General features: G+C 43.1%; 3 non-coding genes across 3 annotated transcripts; all 3 read left to right on the forward strand.

The window, feature by feature from the left end:
• The first annotated feature begins 11,855 nt into the window (after positions 1-11,855).
• TRNAA-AGC (transfer RNA alanine (anticodon AGC)) lies at positions 11,856-11,928 on the forward strand. The gene has a single exon. It is a non-coding gene; the product is annotated as a tRNA-Ala (tRNA).
• Positions 11,929-12,417: 489 nt separating this feature from the next.
• Positions 12,418-12,490, forward strand: TRNAA-UGC (transfer RNA alanine (anticodon UGC)). Its single transcript has one exon. It is a non-coding gene; the product is annotated as a tRNA-Ala (tRNA).
• A 947-nt stretch (positions 12,491-13,437) lies between these two features.
• TRNAA-AGC (transfer RNA alanine (anticodon AGC)) lies at positions 13,438-13,510 on the forward strand. The gene has a single exon. It is a non-coding gene; the product is annotated as a tRNA-Ala (tRNA).
• The last annotated feature ends 3,417 nt before the right edge of the window (positions 13,511-16,927 follow it).

Below are 16,927 nucleotides of genomic sequence, written 5' to 3' on the forward strand. Positions count from 1 at the left end.
GTATTAAGAAAGCAAAAATAGAATACACAAATATATCATCCCTTAAATCCTTCGGAGAACAAGAATATCTTGAAGAGGTGTTTGAGGAGTAGCCTTTGTAAATATAGATGTGGGGAGTGTCTGTTAGAGCAGGTATATGTGGACTTCAAATCCCAGAATTGCTGGGAATTGGGTGCTGGCTGGGGAATTCTGGGAGTTGAAGTCACACATTTTAAAGTTAACAAGGTTGAAAAACAGTGTTCTAGAGTTTGGGTATTAGTACGTAGTTTTCCTACATTATAAAAGCAAAAGATAGCAGGAAAAACTGAAGCAGAATTTCAGGGAAATATGGCAACTTCTGGACACGATCTGACAGGTAATCAGATAGCCAACTCCCTTAATTTATGAGTAAAACACAGCATTTTTCAGAGTATGTATTATCAAAAAGATTCAGATGCTGCAATTCCTATGTGTTTGTTTGAAAATTCTAGGCAGTTTACAAATATTCATATATAATAAAAATAATTTAAAAATTGGTATAAATACCAATGTTGGGTCTGGATAAAAAGTAATGCTTTAAGTACAGGTAGTCCTTGTTTAGTGACCACAATTGGGACCGGCAACTCAGCCATTAAGTGAAGCAGTCACTAAGTGAAACTGCAACTATGCTTATAATTTTACTTCCACTTTGCTTTATAGACCTGCGAAGGTCATAAACGTGAGGATTTGTCGTAAAGTTACTTTTTCATCACTGTTGTAACTGTGAATGGTTGCTAAATGAGGCAGTCACTAAAGAAGGACTACCTGCAATACTTTAAAGAATGCTTTAATGCTCCTGAGGCAGAGCTAGCCTTAGCTCCTAGCAGCAAGTTCTTCCACCAAAAAATCAAAATGAGCAGAGGATCTTAAGTGTATGTGTAGTTGGTCTCAGAAACCCAGCAACAGTCAATACCTTGCTCCAAGAAGTGTTATAGATGTTTGCTTAATTATAAGATGTTTCTAACAAGGCACTCACAGACACACACTTGTGATGTAAATCATAATTTTATTGAGTACTACTTCATAGAAAGGGTTAGCAGAATTTTTAAACAGTTTCCAGCACGGACATATATTTCCTTTCTTACAATGAGAAGTTCACCAAGGCAGCCACCCACATTATGACCGATTCTTTACCTGAAATTCAGAGTCCTTTGGACAGAAGAATTGAAAGAGACCTACATACGTGCACAATTGTTCTTCAAGCATTGCCAAGATCATGGCACAGTAAGTATTTCCCCTTCCCATCTTGTGATGTCAAAAGCATTGCACTCATTAAACAAATCACAACATAAGGAGAACAAATACAAAAGGCAAATTGCCAGGCAGGAGTAGGAAAAGATGTTATGGATTTCAGGAAACAATATATCAGCGTTAAAGAAGAAAAGGCCAGTCATGGTTTCAGCAAGAAGACTGGTTAAGAAATTGTAACAGGAGGTCGCATGACAATATACACACAAAATCCAGCAAAGATCAGTGAGCATCAAACGAAGAAGCCTAAGCAATTCTTGGAGGCAGCAGAGAAGGAAGAGGGACCTCAAATGAACACTTCTCAAGGAAAAAGAAGGAAGGGTGGATTTTAACCGATGTCCCCCCAGCAGCCTCCATCAGACAAGGAACAAAGATGAATTGGAGGCAAGGAAGAGGGGTGCCTGGAGCAAAGCAAGACAAGTTAATGCACCATAGGATGCGGCTTGCATAACAATATCACTGTACCTACTCAGCTGCTCCAAAGCTTGCCAGCAAAAAAACAGGCCAGTCAGCTTGTTTTTTGCTGGCAATGACTGAAGGAGAATAGACCTGTGGCAGCCTGAACAATTTAAGCACCATTTTTTCCCACCCTTGGCTTGGATTGTATTTTTTAAAAATATTCAACAGATTCCATCGGCTAATGGGAAGACATCTGTGCATGAAAATATGTGCAAAGAAAATAGCCCTGGGCGTTGTCAGCAAACACAGAATTGAGGACAAGCTCAAGTCAAACAGGGCTTGTGGATTCATCCAATGCGAGATCACTAGAAGTTTCTACTAGCCCTGTTATCAACGAATGTGGCTATGTTCACTTATGGTAAAGTTTAAGAAAAAGCTACATCAATATGGAAATTATTGGAAACTCAACTTTTTGGTCCCACCCTACGCTAATGTCTCAACTGTTTCAACTTGAGCATTCTATGTGTATGAATACTGGCAACACCTAAAAGTTGTTGTGCAAAGAAAATAGGAATTATTTAATAATACAATACACACACACCGCTAATGATTGAATATAGTGCTATTTATTACTATTCAAACATAGTGCAAAGTCATTTACAAGATTTTATGTGTATAAGCACTTCTCTATATGTCAGAAGTAAATATGTATTTAGTTCTTACATATGGAGAAATAAATATGTATTTATCTGTAGTGACTTAGCTTAAATATGCATTCTAATAGCTCTTTAACTTAATACTTAGCACTTAACTAAACAACAGTTTTCATACATTGCTTATAATACAAACCACTTTGATGCTAGTTTCTTCCTCCCGTGCTACTCTATCTACAGCTAATGCTAACAGCTTCTCTTAACACACTTTGCTCAGTTGTTGAGCACCTGAACCATGAGGAGTTTGCTCTGCCGCCATCTAGAGTGCCAGACCGTGTCTTCTTTCTGCTGGCTTAAGTTAAGTAGATACTAGAATACATATTTATACTACGTCACTGGGCATTTAAACCATTGACTGTGATATTTGACTGGGCTACTTGCAAGGGTTGGGAGTTGGAGGTACCATTTTATGGTGGTTCTACTCCTACCTGTGTGAGTCATACCAGATTGTAGTCATGAGTGGGAGGCAGCATTCAAGTCCTTGCTTGCTTCAAGTGTCATAGGATTCAGGGCTCTCCCTGTGTTATTTAAGATCTCTATGAAACTACTGGAAAAGATAATCCATTGATTTGGGGTGAGGCGTTATCAGTAACACCCAGGCCAAGCTGAAGGTGTTTTAGAAAGATTTAACAGGTGCTGTAAAACTGTCAGAATCTCCACTGCACTGCAGAACCTGCTTCCAGCCAGTCTGAAGTGTTGATTATTACCTACAAAGTTCTTCATGGTGGGGCACCAAAATACCTCAGGTACAATCTGGCCGAAACTGAATCTTTCCATCTGGTCCAAGCATCTTGAGAAGGTCTGCTGAAAGTCTCCCCCAGAAATATGTGGAGTGTAGGGGAGGTGGCAGGTCTTCTCTGTTGTGGTCACCAATGTTTTAGAACTTCAGTTTTCCAGAGATGCATATAATAATAATAATAATTATTATTTATTAAGTTTGTACGCTGGCCGACTCCCAGTGACTCTTCTGTCTAGCATAAAGTGGTAAAAACATTATTCTGCTATGCCTTTGGCCCCAATTATCTGTTGTGGGGATTCTGTCAGGTTCAGCCCAAAGAACTCCAAGAGGCAATGCAAATACAGTTCTGCTGTGTTTATTAGCTACAACCTCCAGACAGAAAATCTCCCCAGACTGAACCCCAGTTCCCAAGCCAGCCAGCCACAACACTGTGAATTCCTTAGGGAGGTGCCAGCCTCATCTTCTTGAACTTCCCACACTCCTGCTAGGAGCTAAGAACACGCTTATCTCCCTGAGCATGGCCTTCATAAGTCCATTCCATCACAGATTCCCCCAGGTAGGTTGTTTAGTTTGTATTTTTGTTTGTTGGTTTGTTTTTATATGTATATTTCATTGTATGGCTCCCAAAAATCTTGGGACTGGGACAGGTTGCAAATATTGAATATATATGGAATGGACCAACCTGGACCAGAATAGAACAGAACCGAACCAAATAAATTATATAATAAATGTGGGAGATTTCACGTGAACTTTAGTCAGGACTAGACTGGATCTTCTGCAGTTGGTGGTGCTGGCTGGAAATGAGTCATAGAATCATAGAGTTGGGGATCCCTGCCCTGGGAAGTCCTCTAATCCACCCCCTTTCCCAGGGCAGGGATCCTCATAACCATCCCTGACAAATGGTCGTCCAATTTTTGAAAACCTCCAGTGATGGCTCCAGGAGGCAAGCTGTTCCACTGCTTTATACATGCCAGGATCAAGAATGTCCTTTTATTTCAAGTTCATAAAGCTTCCACCTAGTGTGGGGAATAAATCCTCATTTTCTTCCCCGTGAGAGCCTTCATGTATTGGAAAATGGCTGTAATGTTTCCCCTTCACTTTAGCTTTTTTAAGCTAAATGTAGGCAGTTTCTCTTGCCGTTCTCCGTAGTGAAACCTTATGAAAAAGGGCTCTCGGTTTCTCTCATCTTTATTTCCTTACATTTGGAAGCCAAAGGGATGACAAGAAAACTAATGCTCATGAACCTTCACACATTTCTCTCATTTCTGTTATTGTTGAAAGACACTGGGCAGACATCCTGTCTCCTTAAGTGCCGAGGCCATAAAGATATGGGAGGAAGTGACCCCAATCTGCTAGCTTTCAGAACACCTTCAGCTGCTCTGGAGATGCCTCCTCATTCCATGAAACAATAAATATCAGAAGATCAGAGGGAGTGCCCCGAACTTTGACTGGCAACCAATGAGTCATCGGGGAGATAAGTTTCCCCCAATAATAAGGAGGATCCCAAATTTATGCCAATTTTAGCCAATCAATTTGTTAATTGCTGTATCTCTGTGTAAGAAACATGTATAAAATCTTCTTCGAGTGTAATCGGGGTTCTTCTCTGCCTTAAGGGGAGACCCCAGCTGACTCTATTGGCCTGCTTTCAATAAAACTTTAAAATCTCAGCTGGTGTTTTCGTGTTTTTGTGTCTGATCTTCTACCGGACTGAATCCTAATTGGGGAGAGTCAGAAACTCTCAAATGTTGCTAACAGTAGGAGGTAGCCTCCAAGCTTCTCACCAACTTCATTGTTCTTCTGTGCACTCTTTCCACTTCTCCTGTGTCTTTATAGTTTCGTGGCAACCAGAACTAGACCATATTCCAGGTGTAGTCCTTCTCAGAAGTATGGGTGTTGTCATTCAGCACAGGAGGGCACAAAGTTGAAAAAGTCTGCTCTGCTTTTCCTGTATTCAGAGCCCATTGGAGAAACACACTCCTGATGTTTAGACTACATAGAGCATGTAAACAGTCTCTAAAATGTGTTGATTTTATCTTAAGCCCTTTCTGCCATCTAGTGGCACAATGTAGAATCTGATCACTAATGATTCAGAATTGTGAAAACAATTTCAACATTTTAACCCAGTTAGGTAGCAGCTAACTGACCTTGGCTGATCTTAAAATGCTGTAAGCCTTTGAGGTAGGCCAAGTCAAGAAACAGACACTGTAGCGATTCCAATACTACTGTATTGTTATAGGGTATAATAATAGAATCTAGGAAGCCTGTCTAAGCTTATCTCTATCCTATCTTATACAAACCAAATCAAAACAGGGTTATTTTGAGTTTCTTACCCACTCTTGCTTCAAACATTGGATGGTGTAATCTTTTCTGCAAGTCCTTCCTTTATGATTCTTTCATACCTTTTCTAAGCTCTCTCTACATTTCCCTACAAAAACTAAACCAGGCCTGGTCAGATTAGGATCCGTGTGGGAGACTAGCAAAAATTGTTACATTTCCTGTCTTCTGTCATCAAGGTTCCATGATGGACACCAGTTCAGGATCTAAGATTAATCCAAGGTTAAATTCTAAATTGTAGATCTTCTAACAGCAAGTGATCTGGCATGAAAGAGACAGAGGATCAGGTTGAAAGCACCACCATAGCTTTCATCTTGAATACTGGGTGGCATGTTGATCTGGATAGATTACAAATGACTAAATTTTTTGGTTAGATATTTCAGAAATGTAAAATCTGTAAGCAGTGGACCAGTCTGCTTAAAACGGCATCAGAACACACACAGCCCTTGCCAAATGATGACCTTTTGAGGCTGAATTAATCGTTTTCTACTTTGAGCAAGAGTTTGGATTAAATGACCTCTCAATTTCCTTCCCACTCATACAATTCTTGATTCTAGGACTTTTTTCCCCCCATTGTGATTATAAAGAGGAAGAGAAGGCTGTGAGAAGGTTGATCTCTGCCTTTCATTCAGGAATTATCCTGGCTGCGATTTATGATTTGGGAAGAGCTATGAGTGGCGCTTGTAGGATGGAAATGCTATTATGGCATAAGGCCTGCTGTGAGATGTGTGTCTGCTTGTCTCTTGGATTATTGTGGGTGATGGTTATTGCCATTTCATTTCTTCCTTTATAAAAATGGCCTGTTTTCTCCCACTTTTCATTAGAATAGCTGTTTCCTGTCATGGTTGGAAAAGGCTTTGCTTCTCATGGGTCCCCAAACTCCTCCTGAGATCCTTTCAGTAACATGATCTCAAATAGATGGCTGTCCTCCTACAACTTGCCGAGAGTTTCCACAAATTTTGTATTTTTACCTCCCCTTCTTCCTCTCCTGAAGGGAGAAGAAAGAAGATGGAGGAAGACTGGGCCCTGCTCAGATGCTCAGTTGGACTCTTTCCTCCATCTGCCCCATAGATCCTATAAAAGATGGTTGCTTCTCTGTTTTTTAAAAAGAGCAACTGTATACTTACTCATGATTATTTTTATTGCTTGCCAAGTGTTCTTGGAGGACTTTTTCCCCCCTGAAGGTGAGGGATAAATAAATGTGGTAAAGAACATCAAAATAAAAGTCTATGTGCCCAATTTCAGGGGAAACTTAGTCAAGACTAGAACAGAATTAGACTCAGTCTTCTGCAATCAATGGTGCTGGTTGGAAATGATGGGGTTGATCATTCAATACAGCAGGGGCTGAACTGGAAGAAAGCTGGTCTGTTTGTCCCCTATAATTTCTGCCTGAATTGAGACACAGATTCCTGATACTTAGAATATCTTCAGAAGCGAAGTATTCTCTGAAATGTACAACTGTTCCAGAAGTATCTGGTACAAGCCACAATGATGTCGAAAAGACAAAATGTGGATTGTCATCAAAATGCAAGCTCTGCATACAGAGTTGCATGCAAGATCACAAGTCAAGTATGAAGGTTTGTGTTGCCCTTCACAACTCATTATTTACACTCTTCCCTTCCTTTCCTGAAACTCCCTGCCTGTTTTTCAATATCCTATTAACAGTAAGCCTTTTCTGCCCTCTAGTGGCAGAATGTAGAATTTGATGCTCTTGCAATTTAGAGAATTTTGAAACTTATTTCTGTATTATTGTCCAGCTAGGTGATAGTACCTAATCGATTTCAAAAGGTGTGTTAGTATTTCCCTAAACTAGCATTATATATAGAAATGGCTGCAAGGATTTTATATGCCTTTTATTGGAAAACATCTTCGATTCCTTCTTTGGAAGAATGGCTAATTAAATTATGGAGTATGCTTGGAAACCCAAAATAATTTCTTACATAAAAGGTAAATCTGATGCAGAATTTAATTCTAATTGGAAACTATTCTTGGATTATAATGCTTATAATTATACCACAATGGTTTTGGGCTGCATCCAAAATTTAGGTTTTCTTCTCTATAGAATTATATTGATTTAGATTTATGAAGTATTGGTTTATTGTGTTGTTTACTGTTAAAGTTCAAGAAGAACAACTATCTGTACTTCATCTTTTGTTTTCTTATTTTTTATAACTTTTTAAAAAATATTCTTTTAAATAAATTAAGAAAAGTGGAACATCACATGACCACAACGGGCTTACAACCTCACTTCCCATTTGGTTAAGCAAAACATAATGTGATTGCGACTTACGATTTTATTTCTGCATTCTGATTGTCGCAAGCCAGTTGGGAAGCACATGAATGGTGATCACACGACTGTGGGACTCTGTGATGGTCATAAATGCGAGGTTTTGGTCACAAAGCTGGGTTTTTTTACACCATTCTAACTTCGAATGGTTGCTAATGGAGGCAGTTGGTAAGTGAGGACTACCTGACAATTTCCATCAGTATAGGTAGTCCTCGACTTACAACCACTTGTTCAGTGACCATTCAAAATTATGACAGCACTGAATGAGGGGGACTTGCGACCAGTCTACAAAGTTGTGGCCATTGCAGTGTCCCTGTGGTCACATGATTGTGATCCAGGCACTTGGGTGCCTGACTCACAATTATGACATTGCAGGAGCCGCAATCATGTGATCACTATTTGCAACCTTCCCTGCTGGCTTCCTACAAGAAAAGTCAACTGGGAAGCTGATAGGGAAGGTCACAAGTTGCTCCTGTAAGTTGCCTCCACTGCTTTTTCTCCTGAGGAGCCCCACTAGCACCCCCCTGGCTGCCTGTCCTTCCCAGCGCCTGCCCGCTGCCCTTGCCAGCCTGTCCATGCTCCCCAGTGCCCACCCGTGGGACCTCCCCCATCCCCCCACAATCCTTACATGAGACTCCCACCTTTTCCCACTTAACGACCTGTGTGGTCCTGGAGTTACGATGGCAACAGGACTGCTGGGATTGCTGTTGCTAAGCGATGCGGTCATGTGACGTTGCACTTTATGACTGCATTGCTTGGCAATGGCCATCCTGGTCCCTATTACCATTGTAAACCGAAGACTACCTTTATATCCAATTCTGTTGACCCAACACTTAGCTTTAACCAAAGAATCCATTTGCTTTTGTGGAGTCAGTTTCTCTCCAGAGAGATGATGGAGCTGGCCCTGCCTTTAATCTCTCCCTTGTTCATAACCGGTTGACCACCATTTTGTATGCGTCACATAAGTCAACCCTTTTCCATTAGTCTTACCTGGGTGGAATATCATTATGGACCTTCCTTCCCAACTGGCAAACCATCCAGCTGGATGCTGGGCATTTCCACCATTGGTTCAATAAAAACTATAGCTTTCAGTTCAATGCTAAGGAGGAATTCGCCTTTAAATGGAGGCTTGCTTTATGTATGTATGGATTATACGGCCACTCAGTTGACAGTGACCCTGGGTGATGAGCAATCAACAACATTCCACAATAACAAAAACAATTTGAAAAAAACATTGTGCACACAGAGCAAGACCCTGATAAGGAATCAGTACACAAAAATGGCTCACCCAACAGACCAACACTTGAGGAAGACTAAGATCCTTAAAACCATATTCAGGGGGCTCCCTCAATCTCTCGGGTTACACTTCCTAACAGATATGAATAAATAGGTATTCTTTGGAACAAGACTTGATTTCTGGGGCTCCCTAGGCAAGACTGAGGCATTTCCAACTTTACCTCCATTAACCCCACAATCTGCTCAAAGTCATAATTCTGATCATAGAGAGATCTGTGTCTAATAATGACCAATTTTTCTTTAATTGTCACTCAGTATAAAGGAAGGCATGAATGGCAGAACTGACATTCTGAGAGTAGTTTGTTGAGAACCCTCAAAAATGTAGACAAGAGGGAAACTCTCATTTTTAATTTTTGTTTCATCTTTATCGCTTCTCAGCCTTTTCACTAAGGATGCATGTTTTCCGTCACAGTGAACGGATCAGTGGCTAAGTGAACAACCTCTAGATTTCTAGTCTCAGATCAATGGCTAAGTGAATGACCTCTAGATCTCTAGTCTCTAAGACCAGAAAAATTTTGGGGAGAATGTCAGGCTGATGTGAGAGAAATTTAATGAAGAAATAAGGCTGCGGAAGAGGGTGGCTTATGCAGAAATCTCACATCGGAGCTATGCCTCTTTGGAAACTTTGCTCCTCCAACTTGAAAGCTGAGAAGTCATACCATTCCCATGTGACAAAATCATTTCCAATTTTTATGAAATTGTCTCTGCTTCATATATTCATAAAAAATAAGAGAGAGACACACAGTGAGTGAAGGGGAGAGATTTTCCTACGCAAGACAGTGGAAAAATGGAGCGCCAGTCTTCTGAATCAGAGTTCCAAGCAGAAAAGGGATCAAACGTCCCTCACATCACTTGGTGTAGATAGAATTATTTACAGAAGGTGGACCCCACCCCCAGAGTAGAGTGGGATGTTTCTGCGGTCATATTCCTAGAATCAAAACGGTTGAATCTTTCTGTTTTTATTGCAATAGCATGGATTTTTAACAGCTTCCTGCATCTGGAGCCATCCTTTCAGTTAGGGAAAAAAATAAAAATAAAAGAGGATTAAGATCCTGCCCACTTAAAGCCAAGTGGGGAATTAGCTCAAATGGTAGAGTGCTTGCTTAGCATGCGAGAGGTAGCAGGATCGAAGCCTGCATTCTCCAGTCCATCAATATTCAGTTTTGGCTTCCCTACAGAAAATCCTCATGCAGGCAAGTTTGGCATGTTCTCCTGGACTGGGAATTAATGACAATGCAGAACTTTTGGTTTGCTTGATTTTACCATTCATACAGAAGATCCACCCCTCTCCACCCCCTGTGATTCTGCGTATCAGCTTCTCTGTGGCTCTTTCTTGAGAGCACCACTCGGACTATTTTCATTTCTTTCTTTATTTAAAGGATGCATACGGCCACCCATCTTCTGGCATATAACTCTGGGTGTCTAACAAAGTGATAAAAACAGAAACACTAAAAGCATTGCAACAAAAAATCAAGAAAACGATGGCTCCCTTATTAATTTTATCCCCTATTTTGTGTGGATCCAAAGGTGACTCAGATGACTCAGAGTGGGCAGGCTTTGGGACCCCTTTTATCCCCAAAAGTCTTTGCTTTGTTGATTCACAAGTCTGGCAGTTGGTGATGGGATTGGGGTTTCCATGTGCTCAGGCCCAACTTTTTTTGTCTGGTTCAGGTCACATTTTTCCTTTGTTTCCTTAAGGACTTGCTTCCTTCTTATCTACCTCCCCGAAGGGATCTCACAGAAAAGATTCCTGGCTTTTGTCCTCTCTGCTTATGTGCCTGCTTCATCTTAGATTATGGCAGCTTCAGCCTAGTCTCACACCACTAGAAGGCAAAATTTAAAGGAAGGGACCTGGGGTGTGCCCACTCTATCTGAACTAGTGGAATGGGCAGATACCTCCAGAGAGAGGTGTTCCTGCAAATTACCTGGCCCTGTGCTATATTGGGCTTTAAAGGGGATAGCCAGCACCTTGAATTGCACTGGAAAGAAACTGGAGGCCAGTGCAGCTCACACAGCAATGGTGTAACATGGGCAAACCGAGGGGTGCCACATACCGTACAAGCTGCCTCATGCTGGACCGGTTGTAACTTCTGGGTGGACTTCAAGGGCAGCTCCATGTAGAGTGCATCTCAATAGCCCAACTGGAAAATGACAAGGCATGAATGACCTTGAGTGTGAGGAAGGGAGGAGGGAAGCTGAGGTGGCTGTCTTGCTTGGGAAAAGCAGCTGCAGCCATGTAGAAATACTCCCCACCTCACCCCCTCCACCTTTCCCAAGGCTAGGCTCAGCTCATCCCTTTCCCCAAAGGGCCATAAAAGTTTACAACCTCAGAAACCTGAGAGGATATGGGCTCTCCCACCCTCCAGTTCGTTGACAGAAACTGTACACTCACAGCATCCAAACCACCATCCCAGCTGTCTGGCATGGGTCCAGAAGGCAGGTGGCCGAGCTCATAGCTGTGAGGACCTTGTCCACTTCCTCTGGATTGACCAGCTCAAACCCTTCCCAGATAACTGAGCTCAGATGTGTCTTGGTCACTTCCAGCGGACCTGAGCAGCTGGTACCTAATTTCATCTCCCCAGTTCCTGAATCATCTCCTGAATTCTTGCAGTTTGGTGGGTCAAGGCTGCCAGGCAGCTGGGGAATTAGCTCATATGGTAGAGCACCTGCTTTGCATGCAAGAGGTGGTGGGATCGATGCCCACATTCTCCAGTCAAACTTTGATTTATTTTGCCATGTTATTAGACCATTTTCATCTTCTCAGTGGCTGAATCTCATCCTGAATTCTTGCAGTACGGTAGACCAAGGTTGCCAGGCAGTTGGGGAATTAGCTCAAATGGTAGAGCGCTCGCTTAGCATGCGAGAGGGAGCAGGATCGATGCCTGCATTCTCCAGTCCATCTCTATTCAGTTTTGGCTTCCCTACAGAAAATCCTGTTCCAGGCAAATTTGGCATAATCTCCTAGATTTCCACACTGTTGCAAAGCAGTCGAGGCAGGTGGTTGGGAATTAGGGACAATGCCGAACTCTTACTTTGCTTGCAAGAGGTAGTGGGATCAATGTCCACCTTCTCCAGACATCCTTTTGCTTGATGTTACCATCCATACAGAAGACTCCCCACCTCCCCCCATCTCACTTGCTGCGTATCAGCTTCTCTGTGGCTCTTTCTTGAGGAACGATGGAGCAGCACTGCTAGAACGCTCTGCAGTCAGCTCAAATGACAGAGCACTTGCTTTACGTATAAGAGGCAGCAGGATCGATGCCCGCATTCTCTAGTCAAACTTTCACCTTATCTTGCCAAGTTATTCTCTATTTATTACCTCTTTAGTTTCTGCATCTTGTCCTGAGTCCTTGCAGCTTGGTGGGTCAAGGTGGCCAGCAGCTGGGGAATTAGCTCATGTGGTAGAGCGCTTGCTTTGCATGCAAGAGGTGGTGGGATCGATGCCCACATTCTCCAGTCAACTCTCTGCTTACTTTTGCCACCCGTATACAAAATCATCCTCACCTACATATTACCTTGTATCTGCCTGTTCCTTTGTATGCTGCGGAAGTAACGTTGAGAGGCAGCTGGGGAATCATTCAGCCTGTGAGAGGGCTATTAATTATTCTTTTCTATCAGAGGGCTATTAATGCCCATGGTCTTCACAACAACCCTCTGCCCTCTCTTTTTTTCTCTGCAAAGAGCCAACGTTATTCAGGTCTTCCTCTGCATGAAGTCACAGACCTCTATTTGTCTCTGGACATTCAGAAAAATGGTTGGCACTGGGCTCACTTTCCCCACGAGACACAGCAGGACTGGTGGCCATAGTCCTTCAGTGCATTTTATCCACCTGGTACATTTTGAACTGGAGTTGGACGGCCAGTGGATTATAAAAAGATTAGGAGGCGGAGGAGGAGGAGGAGGAAAGAGACAGTCTCTGGTTAGCCAGTATAAGGCATTAAATTAAATTAAATTAAATTAAATTAAATTAAATTAAATTAAATTAAATTAAATTAAATTAAATTAAATTAAATTAAATTAAATTACGGTAGACCAAGGTTGCCAGGCAGTTGGGGAATTAGCTCAAATGGTAGAGTGCTCGCTTAGCATGCGAGAGGGAGCAGGATCGATGCCTGCATTCTCCAGTCCATCTCTATTCAGTTTTGGTTTGCCTACAGAAAATCCTGTTCCAGGCAAATCTGGCATAATCTCCTAGATTTCCACACTGTTGCAAAGCAGTCGAGGCAGGCGGTTGGGAATTAGGGACAATGCCGAACTCTTGCTTTGCTTGCAGGAAGTATTGGGATCAATGTCCACCTTCTCCAGACATCCTTTTGCTTGATGTTACCATCTATACAGAAGACTCCCCACCTCCACCCATCTCACTTTCTTGAGGAATTGTGCAAGAGTGCTATCAGACAGCTGGGGAATTAGCTCAAGTGGTAGAGCGCTTGCTTAGCATGCAAGAGGTAGCAGGATCAATGCCTGCATTCTCCATCCAGCCTTTCTCCTTTATTTTGCCCCATCCATAGAAAATCCTTCCCCACCCAACTTCTGCATCTCCTCCAAGGTTCTTTCCATGTGGTGGTCCTAAGTTGCTGGGGAGCTAATCCTATGCTGGGTGATTGTTTTTCCTGAAGAGATGGTGGGATCCTTTTTCTGTAAGATCTTTAGCTATTAATGAGTGTAGTTGTGTTTGGAGAGGAGAGACACAGATCAAGGGAGAGGAGGGGAAAAAACTGGTGTGATTAATGCTTGCTGTGTGGGCAGGATCCATAAGATGCTTAACATCTCCTCATCTCCTAGGACTCCCAGGGTGGAGTGCTTAGCAGACACAGCAAAACCTGGGCTCCTTTTCATTTGGACTAACAGAGTCCATAAGCCAGACCTCTGCATCTTGCATCCTGGAGCCAGAGAGATGATGAGGGTTCTGCACTTCATGGAAAGCAGACCCATTTGCCTCAGGGAGCATTTCAGGGCTTGCAATTCACAAGGGAGGGATGGAAAAGTAAGCAGGGAGTAAAGGATCTAACTAGCGATTGCAACAAGGGTGGGTTGAGGGGAATCATTCCAAAAGGCGGGCATTGGATGACATTCCTCAAAGAAGGGAATGCCCATCCTGTGAGAACATAAGGGGCAGCAGAGATAACCAGAGACCGGCAATCCTAACAATAACCTGGTCTTATGCCATACAGGGTTTTGTGGATGATGATAACTAGCTACTCAACATACCCAAAAGCCTATTGGGAGGCAGCACAGCTTGTGATGTGACCTAAGCATACTCTGGTGTACCCACAACTCCCCATGCTGCTGCATTCTGAATTAATTGCAGTTTCCAGGTGGTCTTTAAGGACAGCCCCATGTAGAGAGTATTGCAATAATCCAAAATGGATGTGACTAAGGTGTGAGGGACCTCAAGCAAGGTCTCCCAATCCAGGATCAGGCAAAACTGGAGCGGGAGATAAGTTGAGCAAAGGCTCTCCTGGCCCCAACTGCCACCTGCTCCTTAAGCAGGAGCTGTAAGTCCAGGCCAACTCCCAAATTGTGCACCAGTTCTGAGTTGGGGAGTGCAACCCCTCCTCAAGAAAAAGTGGAAAATCTCTAGTTCCAGGTTAATGGAGTCCCAAATCCATAGCTATCCAGTCAAAGCTTGTTTCTCCCCAAAGAGAAACCATCCAAGCCCCCACAGCCTCCAGACCCTGGGAAAGGACCTTGACGGCATGGTGAGTCTGGGGCAGAGACTGATAATACTTCACTTTGGGCCAATGAATGACCTCACCCCATGGCTTCATGTAAAAATTAAGCAAAAGGGGGGCGGGGAGTAGTACACTGAGGCATCCTTGTAAAGCAAGGGGTCTAGGACCAGATCTTTCTCTCCCCAAATCAACTAGAAATGACCCTGGAGGAAGGAGGAAAACCATGTAACACTATGCCTCCCACTCCCACTCCCACTCCCATCCCCTGGAGCTGGTCTAGAAGGATACCATGGTTAATGGTATTGAGGGCCACTAACAGCATTGCCCCCATTCTGAGCCTGGCATAGATGATGGACAAGCGTAACCAACACTGTCTCAGTACTACATCCAGGTCTGAATCCAGACTGAAAGGGGTCCAGATAATCTGCGTCCTCCAGGGTCCTCTGGAGCTGCAAACTGACTCTCTTCTCAACAACCTTCCCTAAAAAGGAAAGATTGGAGACGGGATGACAATTATCCAATTCTGTTGGATCCAGCAATGTCAGCTTGAAGAGAGGTGGCACAGGCAGTTTTTGGCATTTCTCATTTGCCTACGTAACGCTGCTGCTCTGTCAGCTGCACTAGTAAGCTTCTGGGAGCAATTCAAGGTGCTGGTCATCACCTGTAAACCCCTCCATGGCATAGGGCCCAACTAACTGCAGGACTGCCTTTCTCCTGTTGTTTTTGCTCACCCCACCAGTTACAGTAGAGAGGGCATGATCCAGGTCCCTTCTGTCAAACAGGTCATCTTGTTGGATCCCGAGAGACACCTTCTCAGTGGCAGTACCTACCCTATGGAAACAGCATCCCCCCAGAGGTTCAGGTGGCCCCAATCCTGTTAGCCTTTCACAGGACATTGAAGACCTGGCTGTTTCCCCAGGCGTTTGGGACCAGGGGGAGAGGGGGATGAGCGTTGTTATTATTGATGTGTGTGTTTTTAGCAAGGGGGTTGAATGGGGTTATTGTTTATCCTTGGGTGCCAGGTGGTTATAAGTGGTGGGTTTTCTGTGTTTTTATCTTTGTAAGCTGCCCCAAGTCACATGTGTGAGATGGCTGGCTATATTAATCAAATAAATGAGTAAATAAATAAATTAAAAACAAAACAAAACAAACAAAAACATATGTGGCTGCACTAGCAGTCTGTCAGCCCTCCAAGGTAAACCTGAAGACCAAAGTCACGCAAGCTAATGCTACTTTTGGTATAAGCCTATAGTAACAGAATCTTGCAAGTCCGAAGGTGCTTCCTCCCTCCTTTCCTTTTTCTTCCTGAGAATTAGGGAGGGTCTTGTCTGAGATGCTTTCTCAACTTACATTTCTGCCCTGGACTCACAATTTCTTTTATCTGATGGTTGACTTGGTTGTGGCTCTTTCTTCTGTTCCTCAAGGTTATTCCTTCTTCCCATTACACAGGCCCAAGGACCATGTCCACTTCCTTAGATCTAACAGGCTCAAATTCATTCCAGATAACTGGACAAGGCCATACTTCAAGTCAACTCCATAGGACTTGCATGGCTGGAATCCGGTTGAGAGCAGACCTGAGTGACTTTGTCTGTCAGACGCCCATAGTAATCCCCATGGTGGCCTTGCAAATGGTCCCCTGGCCCATCCTTAATCCAGGAAGAACCAGGTTGCCTCAAACAGGGCCACTGACCAGCAAACAGCAAATGCAATAACAGTGGATAAATAATTATATTTCACAGCTTTTATTTATTTAATTTAATGTATAAGGCCAGCCTATAAAGACTCTGGGCAGCATACACTAAAAACAATAATGAAATATAGAGAATATAAATGGGAAACCCCATATGTCTGGAAAAAACTAATCATCTTAATCAAAAGAACCTACTAAGGACCTACCAGTTTCTCAACCCAAGGCCTGAGGGAAGAGCCAGGTTTTTAAGGTAATCTTCAGAAGGGCTCTTACCCACTCTTTGTCTTCCTCTAGGTGTTACTTCTGCCACTTCATCATCCATAGATCACTGGAATCCGTGAACAGAGAGACTCCACACAGACATGATCCAATTGAAGGCCACCATCACCCTCTCATTCCAAGAGGCAAATAAGGCTTTAGTTGAACCATGCATTGGAACCTCAGGGCCAACCCCAAGTTCCCCCTGAAACCTGGTCAGGTCCATCAAGCTCCTGGGGTTGACCATTCAAATAGGTCCCTCCTCTCTGT

This window comes from Python bivittatus, unplaced genomic scaffold, assembly GCF_059951505.1.
Source record: "Python bivittatus isolate LINGU-HERP-01145 unplaced genomic scaffold, Pbiv_v1 ctg000080_np1212, whole genome shotgun sequence".
NCBI classification, from domain to species: Eukaryota; Metazoa; Chordata; class Lepidosauria; order Squamata; family Pythonidae; genus Python; species Python bivittatus.